This window comes from Mytilus trossulus, chromosome 1 (assembly GCF_036588685.1).
Source record: "Mytilus trossulus isolate FHL-02 chromosome 1, PNRI_Mtr1.1.1.hap1, whole genome shotgun sequence".
Taxonomy (NCBI): domain Eukaryota; kingdom Metazoa; phylum Mollusca; class Bivalvia; order Mytilida; family Mytilidae; genus Mytilus; species Mytilus trossulus.
Window position 1 is genome coordinate 69,253,842 of NC_086373.1, and position 17,239 is coordinate 69,271,080.

Sequence of the window (17,239 nt, forward strand, 5' to 3'; positions counted from 1 at the left end):
AACATTACATTGGTAACGTTGTATTTCAGATATTTACTCGTACACGCATTCGAACACAGATGTGTACATTTCAGCTGACTGATTTTTTTTTTGTAAAAAAAGACTTTATGAACTTTAACAAATTTAGTGATCACTGTGTAATATTTCTTATAAGATACAATTATTGACTATTTGCTACTATTACTCTTACTAGAATTTGACAACTTGTCAAAAAATCTAATAACATTAACATAAAAAATTTCGGCGACTTTTCAGACATGAATATTTAACTGACTGTTAGAAAAACAGCATTACATCAAGATCAAGATATCTAACTGTACTTTTATGTCATCAAACATAACGGCCAAGTGTAATGTGGTTTAATTTTGATAAACATATTGACCCAGACATTAAGCCACGTAGGACAGTCTAATTTATAAGAAAAGGCGACAAAATAACGTTTTTCAATTGCATGGGAAGTTTTCAACACATCAAAGCTGGTGACAAATTATGCCAAAATAAATATAGACACTGCTATCAATAGATTCCTTAAAGGAACATATAATTTGTCACGTAATATTTTAGACAATAAGTCGTAAGCACATTCGAACACATGTATCTGCATTTGTGGATATTGATTATTTTTGTAAACATATGATTGATCTCAAAAAAATTTAGTATACACTGTTTTCTATTGTACATTGATAACTTACTTCATTCATATACAATTATTTACGATTTGTAATTATTAATTTCACTAGAATTACAAAAAATGAAGAATACTCCTAAAAAATAAGACGCAAAAATTTCGGCGTCTTTTTCAGACATGAATATTCGACTGACTGTTAGAAAAACAGCATTCCATCAAGATCAAGATATTTAACTGGACATTTATGTTATCTTATATAACGGCACACTGTTATATGGTTTAATTTTGATAAACATATGAACCTAAAAAAGTAGCCAAGTAAAACAGTATTATTCATAAGAAATAACGAATAAAATGACGTTTTTCTATTGTTTGGAGAGTTTTAAAAAAGAAAAAGCTAGTGACAATTGTGCAATAAAACACAAATAAGCATTTCTATAAAAAGATATTTATAATAAACATAACATTGGTAACGTCGTATTTCAGACAATTACTCGTACACGCATTCGAACACAGATGCCTACATTTGAGCTGACTAATTATTTTTGTAAACAAAGACTTTATGAAGTTTAACAAATTTAGTGATCACTGTGTTATATTTCTTTAATATACAATTATTGACTATTTGCTACTAATAATTTTACTAGAATTTGACAACTTGTCAAAAAATCTAATAACATTAACATCAAAAATTTCGGCGACTTTTCAGACATGAATATTTAACTGACTGTTAGAAAAACAGCATTACATCAAGATCAAGATATCTAACTGTACTTTTATGTCATCAAACATAACGGCCCAGTGTAATGTGGTTTAATTTTGATAAACATATTGACCCAGACATTAAGCCACGTAGGACAGTCTTATTCATAAGAAAAGGCGACAAAATAACGTTTTTCAATTGCATGGGAAGTTTTCAACACATCAAAGCTGGTGACAAATTATGCCAAAATAAATATAGACACTGCTATCAATAGATTCCTTAAAGGAACATATAATTGGTAACGTAATGTTTTAGACAATAAGTCGTAAACACATTCGAACACATGTATCTGCATTTGTGGATATTGATTATTTTTGTAAACATATGATTGATCTCAAAAAAATTTAGTATACACTGTTTTCTATTGTACATTGATAACTTACTTCATTCATATACAATTATTTACGATTTGTAATTATTAATTTCACTACAATTTCAAAACTTGAAGAATACTCCTAAAAAATAAGACGCAAAAATTTCGGCGTCTTTTTCAGACATGAATATTCGGCTGACTGTTAGAAAAACAGCATTCCATCAAGATCAAGATATTTAACTGTACATTTATGTTATTTTATATAACGGCACACTGTTATATAGTTTAATGTTGATAAACATATTAACCTAAACCAGTAGCCACGTAAAACAGTATTATTTATAAGAAATTACGAATAAAATGACGTTTTTCTATTGTTTGGAGAGTTTTAAATAAGAAAAAGCTAGTGACAATTGTGCAATAAATCACGAATGAGCATTTCTATAAAAAGATATTTATAATAAACATTACATTGGTAACGTTGTATTTCAGATATTTACTCGTACACGCATTCGAACACAGATGTGTACATTTCAGCTGACTGATTTTTTTTTTGTAAAAAAAGACTTTATGAACTTTAACAAATTTAGTGATCACTGTGTAATATTTCTTATAAGATACAATTATTGACTATTTGCTACTATTACTCTTACTAGAATTTGACAACTTGTCAAAAAATCTAATAACATTAACATAAAAAATTTCGGCGACTTTTCAGACATGAATATTTAACTGACTGTTAGAAAAACAGCATTACATCAAGATCAAGATATCTAACTGTACTTTTATGTCATCAAACATAACGGCCAAGTGTAATGTGGTTTAATTTTGATAAACATATTGACCCAGACATTAAGCCACGTAGGACAGTCTAATTTATAAGAAAAGGCGACAAAATAACGTTTTTCAATTGCATGGGAAGTTTTCAACACATCAAAGCTGGTGACAAATTATGCCAAAATAAAAATAGACACTGCTATCAATAGATTCCTTAAAGGAACATATAATTTGTCACGTAATATTTTAGACAATAAGTCGTAAACACATTCGAACACATGTATCTGCATTTGTGGATATTGATTATTTTTGTAAACATATGATTGATCTCAAAAAAATTTAGTATACACTGTTTTCTATTGTACATTGATAACTTACTTCATTCATATACAATTATTTACGATTTGTAATTATTAATTTCACTACAATTTCAAAACTTGAAAAATACTCCTAAAAAATAAGACGCAAAAATTTCGGCGTCTTTTTCAGACATGAATATTCGGCTGACTGTTATAAAAACAGCATTCCATCAAGATCAAGATATTTAACTGGACATTTATGTTATCTTATATAACGGCACACTGTAATATGGTTTAATTTTGATAAACATATTAACCCAAAAATGTAGCCACGCAAAACAGTATTATTCATAAGAAATAACGAATACAATGACGTTTTTCTATTGTTTAGAGAGTTTGAAAAAAGAAAAACTTAGTGACAATTGTGCAATAAAACACAAATAAGCATTTCTATAAAAAGATGTTTATAATAAACATAACATTGGTAGCGTTGGTTTTCAGAAAATTACTCGTACATGCATTCGAACACAGATGTCTACATTTGAGCTAACTGATTATTTTTGTAAAAAAAAGACTTTATGAACTTTAACACATTTAGTGATCACTGTGTAATATTTCTTTAATATACAATCATTAACTATTTGCTACTATTAATTTTACTAGAATTTGAAAACTTGTCAAAAAATCTAATAACATTAATCGCAAAAATTTTGCCGACTTTTGAGACATGAATTTGCAACTGACTGTTAGAAAAACAGCATTACATCAAGATCAAGATATCTAACTGTACTTTTATGTCATCAAACATAACGGCCCAGTGTAATGTGGTTTAATTTTGATAAACATATTGACCCAGACATTAAGCCACGTAAGACAGTCTTATTTTTAAGAAAATGCGAAAAAAACAACGTTTTTCAATTGCATGGGAAGTTTTCAACACATCAAAGCTGGTGACAAATTATGCCAAAAAAAATATAGGCACTGCTATCAATAGATGCTTTAAGGAACATACAATTGGCAACGTAATATTTTAGACAATTACATATGTAGTCGTAAACACATTCGAACACATGTATCTGCATTCGCGGATATTGATTATTTTTGTAAACATGTGATTGATCTCAAACAAATTTAGTATACACTGTTTTCTATTAAACATTGATAACTTACTTCATTAATATACAATTATTTACGATTTGTAATTATTAATTTCACTCGAATTTCAAAAAATGAAGAATACTCCTAAAAGATAAGACGCAAAAATTTCGGCGAATTTTCATACATAAATATTCGACTGACTGTTAGAAAAACAGCATAACATCAAGATCAAGATATTTAACTGGACATTTATGTTATTTTATATAACGGCACACTGTTATATGGTTTAATGTTGATAAACATATTAACCTAAACCAGTAGCCACGTAAAACAGTATTATTTATAAGAAATTACGAATAAAATGACGTTTTTCTATTGTTTGGAGAGTTTTAAATAAGAAAAAGCTAGTGACAATTGTGCAATAAATCACGAATGAGCATTTCTATAAAAAGATATTTATAATAAACATTACATTGGTAACGTTGTATTTCAGATATTTACTCGTACACGCATTCGAACACAGATGTGTACATTTCAGCTGACTGATTTTTTTTTTGTAAAAAAAGACTTTATGAACTTTAACAAATTTAGTGATCACTGTGTAATATTTCTTATAAGATACAATTATTGACTATTTGCTACTATTACTCTTACTAGAATTTGACAACTTGTCAAAAAATCTAATAACATTAACATAAAAAATTTCGGCGACTTTTCAGACATGAATATTTAACTGACTGTTAGAAAAACAGCATTACATCAAGATCAAGATATCTAACTGTACTTTTATGTCATCAAACATAACGGCCAAGTGTAATGTGGTTTAATTTTGATAAACATATTGACCCAGACATTAAGCCACGTAGGACAGTCTAATTTATAAGAAAAGGCGACAAAATAACGTTTTTCAATTGCATGGGAAGTTTTCAACACATCAAAGCTGGTGACAAATTATGCCAAAATAAAAATAGACACTGCTATCAATAGATTCCTTAAAGGAACATATAATTTGTCACGTAATATTTTAGACAATAAGTCGTAAACACATTCGAACACATGTATCTGCATTTGTGGATATTGATTATTTTTGTAAACATATGATTGATCTCAAAAAAATTTAGTATACACTGTTTTCTATTGTACATTGATAACTTACTTCATTCATATACAATTATTTACGATTTGTAATTATTAATTTCACTACAATTTCAAAACTTGAAAAATACTCCTAAAAAATAAGACGCAAAAATTTCGGCGTCTTTTTCAGACATGAATATTCGGCTGACTGTTATAAAAACAGCATTCCATCAAGATCAAGATATTTAACTGGACATTTATGTTATCTTATATAACGGCACACTGTAATATGGTTTAATTTTGATAAACATATTAACCCAAAAATGTAGCCACGCAAAACAGTATTATTCATAAGAAATAACGAATACAATGACGTTTTTCTATTGTTTAGAGAGTTTGAAAAAAGAAAAACTTAGTGACAATTGTGCAATAAAACACAAATAAGCATTTCTATAAAAAGATGTTTATAATAAACATAACATTGGTAGCGTTGGTTTTCAGAAAATTACTCGTACATGCATTCGAACACAGATGTCTACATTTGAGCTAACTGATTATTTTTGTAAAAAAAAGACTTTATGAACTTTAACACATTTAGTGATCACTGTGTAATATTTCTTTAATATACAATCATTAACTATTTGCTACTATTAATTTTACTAGAATTTGAAAACTTGTCAAAAAATCTAATAACATTAATCGCAAAAATTTTGCCGACTTTTGAGACATGAATTTGCAACTGACTGTTAGAAAAACAGCATTACATCAAGATCAAGATATCTAACTGTACTTTTATGTCATCAAACATAACGGCCCAGTGTAATGTGGTTTAATTTTGATAAACATATTGACCCAGACATTAAGCCACGTAAGACAGTCTTATTTTTAAGAAAATGCGAAAAAAACAACGTTTTTCAATTGCATGGGAAGTTTTCAACACATCAAAGCTGGTGACAAATTATGCCAAAAAAAATATAGGCACTGCTATCAATAGATGCTTTAAGGAACATACAATTGGCAACGTAATATTTTAGACAATTACATATGTAGTCGTAAACACATTCGAACACATGTATCTGCATTCGCGGATATTGATTATTTTTGTAAACATGTGATTGATCTCAAACAAATTTAGTATACACTGTTTTCTATTAAACATTGATAACTTACTTCATTAATATACAATTATTTACGATTTGTAATTATTAATTTCACTCGAATTTCAAAAAATGAAGAATACTCCTAAAAGATAAGACGCAAAAATTTCGGCGAATTTTCATACATAAATATTCGACTGACTGTTAGAAAAACAGCATAACATCAAGATCAAGATATTTAACTGGACATTTATGTTATTTTATATAACGGCACACTGTTATATGGTTTAATGTTGATAAACATATTAACCTAAACCAGTAGCCACGTAAAACAGTATTATTTATAAGAAATTACGAATAAAATGACGTTTTTCTATTGTTTGGAGAGTTTTAAATAAGAAAAAGCTAGTGACAATTGTGCAATAAAACACGAATGAGCATTTCTATAAAAAGATGTTTATAAAAAACATTACATTGGTAACGTCGTATTTCAGATATTTACTCGTACATGCATTCGAACACAGATGTCTACATTTGAGCTGACTTTTTTTTTTTTGTAAAAAAAGACTTTTTGAACTTTAACGAATTTAGTGATCACTGTGTAATATTTCTTATAATATACAATTATTGACTATTTGCTACTATTACTCTTACTAGAATTTGAAAACTTGTCAAAAAATCTAATAACATTAACATCAAAAATTTCGGCGACTTTTCAGACATGAATATTCAACTGACTGTTAGAAAAACAGCATTACATCAAGATCAAGATATCTAACTGTACTTTTATGTCATCAAACATAACGGCCCAGTGTAATGTGGTTTAATTTTGATAAACATATTGACCCAGACATTAAGCCACGTAAGACAGTCTTATTTGTAAGAAAATGCGACAACATAACGTTTTTCAATTGCATGGGAAGTTTTCAACACATCAAGGCTGGTGACAAATTATGCCAAAAAAAATAAAGGCACTGCTATCAATAGATTCCTTAAAGGAACATACAATTGGTAACGTAATATTTTAGACAATTAGTCGTAAACACATTCGAACACATGTATCTGCATTTGTGGATATTGATTATTTTTGTAAACATATGATTGATCTCAAAAAAATTTAGTATACACTGTTTTCTATTGTACATTGATAACTTACTTCATTAATACACAATTATTTACGATTTGTGATAGTTAATTTCACTAGAATTTCAATACTCTTCAAAGATAAGATGCAAAAATTTCGGCGACTTTTCAGACATGAATATTCGACTGACTGTTAGAAAAACAGCATTACATCAAGATCAAGATATTTAACTGTACATTTATGTTATTTTATATAACGGCACACTGTTATATGGTTTAATGTTGATAAACATATTAACCTAAACCAGTAGCCACGTAAAACAGTATTATTTATAAGAAATTACGAATAAAATGACGTTTTTCTATTGTTTGGAGAGTTTTAAATAAGAAAAAGCTAGTGACAATTGTGCAATAAAACACGAATGAGCATTTCTATAAAAAGATGTTTATAATAAACATTACATTGGTAACGTTGTATTTCAGATATTTACTCGTACACGCATTCGAACACAGATGTCTACATTTGAGCTGACTGATTTTTTTTTGTAAAAAAAGACTTTTTGAACTTTAACAAATTTAGTGATCACTGTGTAATATTTCTTATAATATACAATTATTGACTATTTGCTACTATTACTCTTACTAGAATTTGAAAACTTGTCAAAAAATCTAATAACATTAACATCAAAAATTTCGGCGACTTTTCAGACATGAATATTCAACTGACTGTTAGAAAAACAGCATTACATCAAGATCAAGATATCTAACTGTACTTTTATGTCATCAAACATAACGGCCCAGTGTAATGTGGTTTAATTTTGATAAACATATTGACCCAGACATTAAGCCACGTAAGACAGTCTTATTTATAAGAAAATGCGACAAAATAACGTTTTTCAATTACATGGGAAGTTTTCAACACATCAAGGCTGGTGGCAAATTATGTCAAAAAAAATAAAGGCACTGCTATCAATAGATTCCTTAAAGGAACATACAATTGGTAACGTAATATTTTAGACAATTAGTCGTAAACACATTCGAACACATGTATCTGCATTTGTGGATATTGATTATTTTTGTAAACATATGATTGATCTCAAAAAAATTTAGTATACACTGTTGTATATTGTACATTGATAACTTACTTCATTCATATACAATTATTTACGATTTGTAATTATTAATTTCACTACAATTTCAAAACTTGAAGAATATTCCTAAAAAATTAGACGCAAAAATTTCGGCGACTTTTGCAGACATGAATATTCGGCTGACTGTTAGAAAAACAGCATTACATCAAGATCAAGATATTTAACTGGACATTTATGTTATCTTATATAATAGCACACTGTAATATGGTTTAATTTTGATAAACATATTAACCTAAAAATGTAGCCACGCAAAACAGTATTATTCATAAGAAATAACGAATGCAATGACGTTTTTCTATTGTTTAGAGAGTTTGAAAAAAGAAAAACTTAGTGACAATTGTGCAATAAAACACAAATAAGCATTTCTATAAAAAGATGTTTATAATAAACATAACATTGGTTGCGTTGGTTTTCAGAAAACTATTCGTACACGCATTCGAACACAGATGTCTACATTTGAGCTAACCGATTATTTTGTAAAAAAAAGACTTTATGAAGTTTAACACATTTAGTGATCACTGTGTAATATTTTCTTTAATATACAATCATTGACTATTTTCTACTATTAATTTTACTAGAATTTGAAAACTTGTCAAAAAATCTAATAACATTAATAGCAAAAATTTTTAGCGACTTTTGAGACATGAATTTGCAACTGACTGTTAGAAAAACAGCACTACATCAAGATCAGGATATCTAACTGTACTTTTATGTCATCAAACATAACGGCCCAGTGTAATGTGGTTTAATTTTGATAAACATATTGACCCAGACATTAAGCCACGTAAGACAGTCTTATTTTCAAGAAAATGCGAAAAAATAACGTTTTTCAATTGCATGGGAAGTTTTCAACACATCAAAGCTGGTGACAAATTATGCCAAAAAAATATAGGCACTGCTATCAATAGATGCTTTAAAGGAACATACAATTGGCAACGTAATATTTTAGACAATTACATATGTAGTCGTAAATACATTCGAACACATGTATCTGCATTTGTGGATATTGATTATTTTTGTAAACATATGATTGATCTCAAAAAAATTTAGTATACACTGTTTTCCATTGTACATTGATAACTTACTTCATTCATATACAATTATTTACGATTTGTAATTATTAATTTCACTAGAATTTAGAAAAAAATGAAGAATACTCTTAAAAGATAAGACGCAAAAATTTCGGCGACTTTTCAGACATGAATATTCGACTGACTGTTAGAAAAACAGCATAACATCAAGATCAAGATATTTAACTGGACATTTATGTTATCTTATATAACGGCACACTGTTATATGGTTTTATTTTGATAAACATATGAACCTAAAAAAGTAGCCAAGTAAAACAGTATTATTCATAAGAAATAACGAAAAAAATGACGTTTTTCTATTGTTTGGAGAGTTTTATAAAAGAAAAACCTAGTGACAATTGTGCAATAAAACACAAATAAGCATTTCTATAAAAAAATGTTTATAATAAACATAACATTGGTAACGTCGTATTTCAGAAAACTACTCGTACACGCATTCGAACACAGATATCTACATTTGAGCTAGCTGGGTTTTTTTTTTATAAAAAAAAGACTTTATGAACTTCAACAAATTTAGTGATCACTGTGTAATATTTCTTTAATATACAATTATTGACTATTTGCTACTATTACTCTTACTAGAATTTGACAACTTGTCAAACAATCTAATAATATTAACATCAAAAATTTGGGCGACTTTTCAGACATGAATATTCAACTGACTGTTAGAAAAACAGCATTACATCAAGATCAAGATATCTAACTGTACTTTTATGTCATCATACTTAACGGCCCAGTGTAATGTGGTTTAATTTGATAAACATATTGACCCAGACATTAAGCCACGTAAGACAGTCTTATTTTTAAGAAAATGCGGCAGAATAACGTTTTTCAATTGCATGGGAAGTTTTCAACACATCAAAGCTGGTGACAAATTATGCCAAAATAAATATAGGCACTGCTATCAATAGATGCCTTAAAGGAACATACAATTGGTAACGTAATATATTAGACAATTAGTCGTAAACACATTCGAACACATGTATCTGCATTTGTGGATATTGATTATTTTTGTAAACATATGATTGATCTCAAAAAAATTTAGTATACACTATTTTCTATTGTACATTGATAACTTACTTCATTAATATACAATTATTTACGATTTGTAATTATTAATTTCACTACAATTTCAAAACTTGAAGAAAACTCCTAAAAAATAAGACGCAAAAATTTCGGCGTCTTTTTCAGACATGAATATTCGGCTGACTGTTAAAAAAACAGCATTACATCAAGATCAAGATATTTAACTAGACATTTTTGTTATCTTATATAACGGCACACTGTAATATGGTTTAATTTTGATAAACATATTAACCCAAAAATGTAGCCACGCAAAACAGTATTATTCATAAGAAATAACGAATACAATGACGTTTTTATATTGTTTAGAGAGTTTGAAAAAAGAAAAACTTAGTGACAATTGTGCAATAAAACACAAATAAGCATTTCTATAAAAAGATGTTTATAATAAACATAACATTGGTAGCGTTGGTTTTCAGAAAACTACTCGTACACGCATTCGAACACAGATGTCTACATTTGAGCTAACTGATTATTTTTGTAAAAAAAATACTTTATGAACTTTAACACATTTAGTGATCACTGTGTAATATTTCTTTAATATACAATATTTGACTATTTGCTACTATTAAATTTGCTAGAATTTGAAAACTTGTCAAAAAATCTAATAATATTAATGGCAAAACATGAATTTGCAACTGACTGTTAGAAAAACAGCACTACATCAAGATCAAGATATCTAATTGTACTTTTATGTCATCAAACATAACGGCCCAGTGTAATGTGGTTTAATTTTGATAAACATATTGACCCAGACATTAAACCACGTAAAACAGTATTATTCATAAGAAATAACGAATACAATGACGTTTTTCTATTGTTTGGAGAGTTTTAAAAAAGAAAACCCTAGTGACAATTGTGCAATAAAACACAAATAAGCATTTCTATAAAAAAATGTTTATAATAAACATAACAGTGGTAACGTCGTATTTCAGAAAACTACTCGTACACGCATTCGAACACAGATATCTACATTTGAGCTAGCTGGGTTTTTTTTTTATAAATAAAAGACTTTATGAACTTCAACAAATTTAGTAATCACTGTGTAATATTTCTTTTATATACAATTATTGACTATTTGCTACTATTACTCTTACTAGAATTTGACAACTTGTCACAAAATCTAATAATATTAACATCAAAAATTTCGGCGACTTTTCAGACATGAATATTAAACTGACTGTTAGAAAAACAGCATTACATCAAGATCAAGATATCTAACTGTACTTTTATGTCATCATACATAACGGTCCAGTGTAATGTGGTTTAATTTTGATAAATATATTGACCCAGACATTAAGCCACGTAAGACAGTCTTATTTATAAGAAAATGCGACAAAATAACGTTTTTCAATTGCATGGGAAGTTTTCAACACATCAAAGCTGGTGACAAATTATGCCAAAATAAATATAGGCACTGCTATCAATAGATTCCTTAAAGGAACATACAATTGGCAACGTAATATTTTAGACAATTAGTCGTAAACACATTCGAACACATGTATCTGCATTTGTGGATATTGATTATTTTTGTAAACATATGATTGATCTCAAAAAAATTTAGTATACACTGTTTTCTATTGTACATTGATAACTTACTTCATTCATATACAATTATTTACGATTTGTAATTATTAATTTCACTACAATTTCAAAACTTGAAGAATACTCCTAAAAAATAAGACGCAAATATTTCGGCGTCTTTTTCAGACATGAAAATTCGGCTGACTGTTAGAAAACAGCATTACATCAAGATCAAGATATTTAACTGGACATTTATGTTATCTTATATAACGGCACACTGTAATATGGTTTAATTTTGATAAACATATTAACCCAAAAATGTAGCCACGCAAAACAGTATTATTCATAAGAAATAACGAATACAATGACGTTTTTCTATTGTTTAGAGAGTTTGAAAAAAGAAAAACTTAGTGACAATTGTGCAATAAAACACAAATAAGCATTTCTATACAAAAGATGTATATAATAAACATAGCATTGGTAGCGTTGGTTTTCAGAAAACTACTCGTACACGCATTCGAACACAGATGTCTACATTTGAGCTAACTGATTATTTTTGTAAAAAAAAAGACTTTATGAACTTTAACACATTTAGTGATCACTGTGTAATATTTCTTTAATATACAATTATTGACTATTTGCTACTATTAATTTTACTAGAATTTGAAAACTTGTAAAAAAATCTAATAACATTAATAGCAAAAATTTCGGCGACTTTTGAGACATGAATTTGTAACTGACTGTTGGAAAAACAGCATTACATCAAGATCAAGATATCTGACTGTACTTTTATGTCATCAAACATAACGGCCCAGTGTAATGTGGTTTAATTTTGATAAACATATTGACCCAGACATTAAGCCACGTAAGACAGTCTTTTTTTTAAGAAAATGCGAAAAAATAACGTTTTTCAATTGCATGGGAAGTTTTCAACACATCAAAGCTGGTGACAAATTATGCCAAAAAAAAATATAGGCACTGCTATCAATAGATGCTTTAAAGGAACATACAATTGGCAACGTAATATTTTAGACAATTACATATGTAGTTGTAAACACATTCGAACACATGTATCTGCATTCGCGGATATTGATTATTTTTGTAAACATGTGATTGATCTCAAACAAATTTAGTATACACTGTTTTCTATTAAACATTGATAACTTACTGCATTAATATACAATTATTTACGATTTGTAATAATTATTAATTTCACAAGAATTTCAAAAAATGAAGAATACTCTTAAAAGATAAGACGCAAAAATTTCGGCGACTTTGCAGACATAAATATTCGACTGACTGTTAGAAAAACAGCATAACATCAATATCAAGATATTTAACTGGACATTTATGTTATCGTATATAACGGCACACTGTTATATGGTTTAATTTTGATAAACATATGAACCTACAAAAGTAGCCAAGTAAAACAGTATTATTCATAAGAAATAACGAATAAAATGACTTTTTTCTATTGTTTGGAGAGTTTTAGAAAAGAAAAACCTAGTGACGATTGTGCAATAAAACACAAATGAGCATTTCTATAAAAAAATGTTTATAATAAACATAACATTGGTAACGTCGTATTTCAGAAAACTACTCGTACACGCATTCGACCACAGATCTCTACATTTGAGCTAGCTGGGTTTTTTTTTATAAAAAAAAGACTTTATGAACTTCAACAAATTTAGTGATCACTGTGTAATATTTCTTTAATATACAATTATTGACTATTTGCTACTATTACTCTGACTAGAATTTGACAACTTGTCAAAAAATCTAATAATATTAACATCAAAAATTTCGGCAACTTTTCAGACATGAATATTCAACTGACTGTTAGAAAAACAGCATTACATCAAGATCAAGATATCTAACTGTATTTTTATGTCATCATACATAACGGCCCAGTGTAATGTGGTTTAATTTTGATAAACATATTGACCCAGACATTAAGCCACGTAAGACAGTCTTATTTTTAAGAAAATGCGACAAAATAACGTTTTTCAATTGCATGGGAAGTTTTTAACACATCAAAGTTGGTGACAAATTATGCCAAAGTAAATATAGGCACTGCTATCAATAGATGCCTTAAAGGAACATACAATTGGTAACGTAATATATTAGACAATTAGTCGTAAACACATTCGAACACATGTATCTGCATTTGTGGATATTGATTTTTTTTGTAAACATATGATTGATCTAAAAAAAATTTAGTATACACTGTTTTCTATTGTACATTGATAACTTACTTCATTCATATACAATTATTTACGATTTGTAATTATTAATTTCACTACAATTTCAAAACTTGAAGAAAACTCATAAAAAATAAGAAGCAAAAATTTCGGCGTCTTTTTCAGACATGAATATTCGGGTGACTGTTAGAAAAACAGTATTACATCAAGATCAAGATATTTAACTGGACATTTATGTTATCTTATATAACGGCACACTGTAATATGGTTTAATTTTGATAAACATATTAACCCAAAAATGTAGCCACGCAAAACAGTATTATTCATAAGAAATAACGAATACAATGACGTTTTTCTATTGTTTAGTGAGTTTGAAAAAAGAAAAACTTAGTGACAATTGTGCAATAAAACACAAATAAGCATTTCTATAAAAAGATGTTTATAATAAACATAACATTGGTAGCGTTGGTTTTCAGAAAACTACTCGTACAAGCATTCGAACACAGATGTCTACATTTGAGCTAACTGATTATTTTTGTAAAAAAAAGACTTTATGAACTTTAACACATTTAGTGATCACTGTGTAATATTTCTTTAATATACAATCATTGACTATTTGCTACTATTAATTTTAGTGTACACTGTTTTCTATTAAACATTGATAACTTACTTCAATAATATACAATTATTTACGATTTGTAATTATCAATTTCACTAGAATTTCAAAAAATGAAGAATACTCTTAAAAGATAAGACGCAAAAATGTCGGCGAATTTCTAGACATAAATATTCGACTGAGTGTTAGAAAAACAGCATAACATCAAGATCAAGATATTTAACTGGACATTTATGTTATCTTATATAACGGCACACTGTTATATGGTTTAATTTTGATAGACATATGAACCTAAAAAAGTAGCCAAGTAAAACAGTATTATTCATAAGAAATAACGAATACAATGACGTTTTTCTATTGTTTAGTGAGTTTGAAAAAAGAAAAACTTAGTGACAATTGTGCAATAAAACACAAATAAGCATTTCTATAAAAAAAATGTTGATAATAAACATAACATTGGTAACGTCGTATTTCAGAAAACTACTCGTACACGCATTCGAACACAGATATCTACATTTGAGCTAGCTGTTTTTTTGTTGTTTTTTTTATAAAAAACAGACTTTATGAACTTCAACAAATTTAGTAATCACTGTGTAATATTTCTTCAATATATAATTATTGACTATTTGCTACTATTACTCTTACTAGAATTTGACAACTTGTCAAAAAATCTAATAATATTAACATCAAAAATTTCGGCGACTTTTCAGACATGAATATTCAACTGACTGTTAGAAAAACAGCATTACATCAAGATCAAGATATATAACTGTAATTGTATGTCATCATACATAACGGCCCAGTGTAATGTGGTTTAATTTTGATAAACATATTGACCCAGACATTAAGCCACATAAGACAGTCTTATTGTTAAGAAAATGCGAAAAAATAACGTTTTTCAATTGCATGGGAAGTTTTCAACACATCAAAGCTGGTGACAAATTATGCCCAAAAAAATATAGGCACTGCTATCAATAGATGCTTTAAAGGAACATACAATTGGCAACGTAATATTTTAGACAATTAGTCGTAAACACATTCGAACACATGTATCTGCATTCGCGGATATTGATTATTTTTGTAAACATGTGATTGATCTCAAACAAATTTAGTATACACTGTTTTCTATTAAACATTGATAACTTACTTCATTAATATACAATTATTTACGATTTGTAATTATTAATTTCACTAGAATTTCAAAAAATGAAGAATACTCTTAAAAGATAAGACGCAAAAATTTCGGCGACTTTTCAGACATGAATATTCGACTGACTGTTAGAAAAACAGCATAACATCAAGATCAAGATATTTAACTGGACATTTATGTTATCTTATATAACGGCACACTGTAATATGGTTTAATTTTGCTAAACATATGAACCTAAAAAAGTAGCCAAGTAAAACAGTATTATTCATAAGAAATAACGAAAAAATGACGTTTTTCTATTGTTTGGAGAGTTTTAAAAAAGAAAAAGCCAGTTGTAATTGTGCAATAAAACACAAATAAGCATTGCTATAAAAAAGATGTTTATAATAAACATAACATTGGTGACGTCGTTTTCAGACAGTTACTCGTACACGCATTCAAAGATAGGTGCCTACATTTGAGCTGACGGATTAATTTTGAAAAAGACAAAGCTTATGACAAATGTGCAATACAACACAAAAAGGCACTCTGATGAAAAGATGCTTTTAATGAACATTGTGTTGGAAACGTCATTTTACAGACAATTAGTCGTAAACGCATTCAATAACATATATCTGCATCTGAATATTTTTGTACAAATTTTTTTTTTATGAACTTAATTTAACTGCAATTTCTTAACTTGGGGATAGAAACTCGACTTACTGTTAGAAAAAAGCAAAACATGAAGATCAAGATAACTGTACACTATGTTATTTCATATAACGGCACAGTGTCATGTGGTTTAATTTTTATAAACAGTTTGACCAAACCACGTAGCTACGTAAGACAGACTTATTTATAATAAATTGAAAACAGAATGACGATTTGCCATTGTAAGAAGAGTTTTTTGAAGTACGAAGCTAGTGACATAGTGTGCAATGCACCACAAATATGAACTGTTATATAAAAAAATGCTTTTAATAGGAATAACATTGGTAATTTAAGACAGGCAAATAGTCGTAAAAACATTCGAACACATATATCTGTACCAAAGGTAACTGATAATCCCCCCCAAATAAAAAAAGAACTTTATTGTTTTTAGTGTACACTGTTTCTTTTGTACAATTATAACTTACTACATAAATATACAAATATTGACAATTTTTTTTTCTATTTTTAGGATACTTTTTGATTTCTTGGAATAGTTTCTTCAAATCAGAAGCATACATCTTGGACAAATTTTTGTAAACAGGTATTCAAATAACTGTTAATAAACATGCAAAACACCGCTATCAAGACAACCAACTGC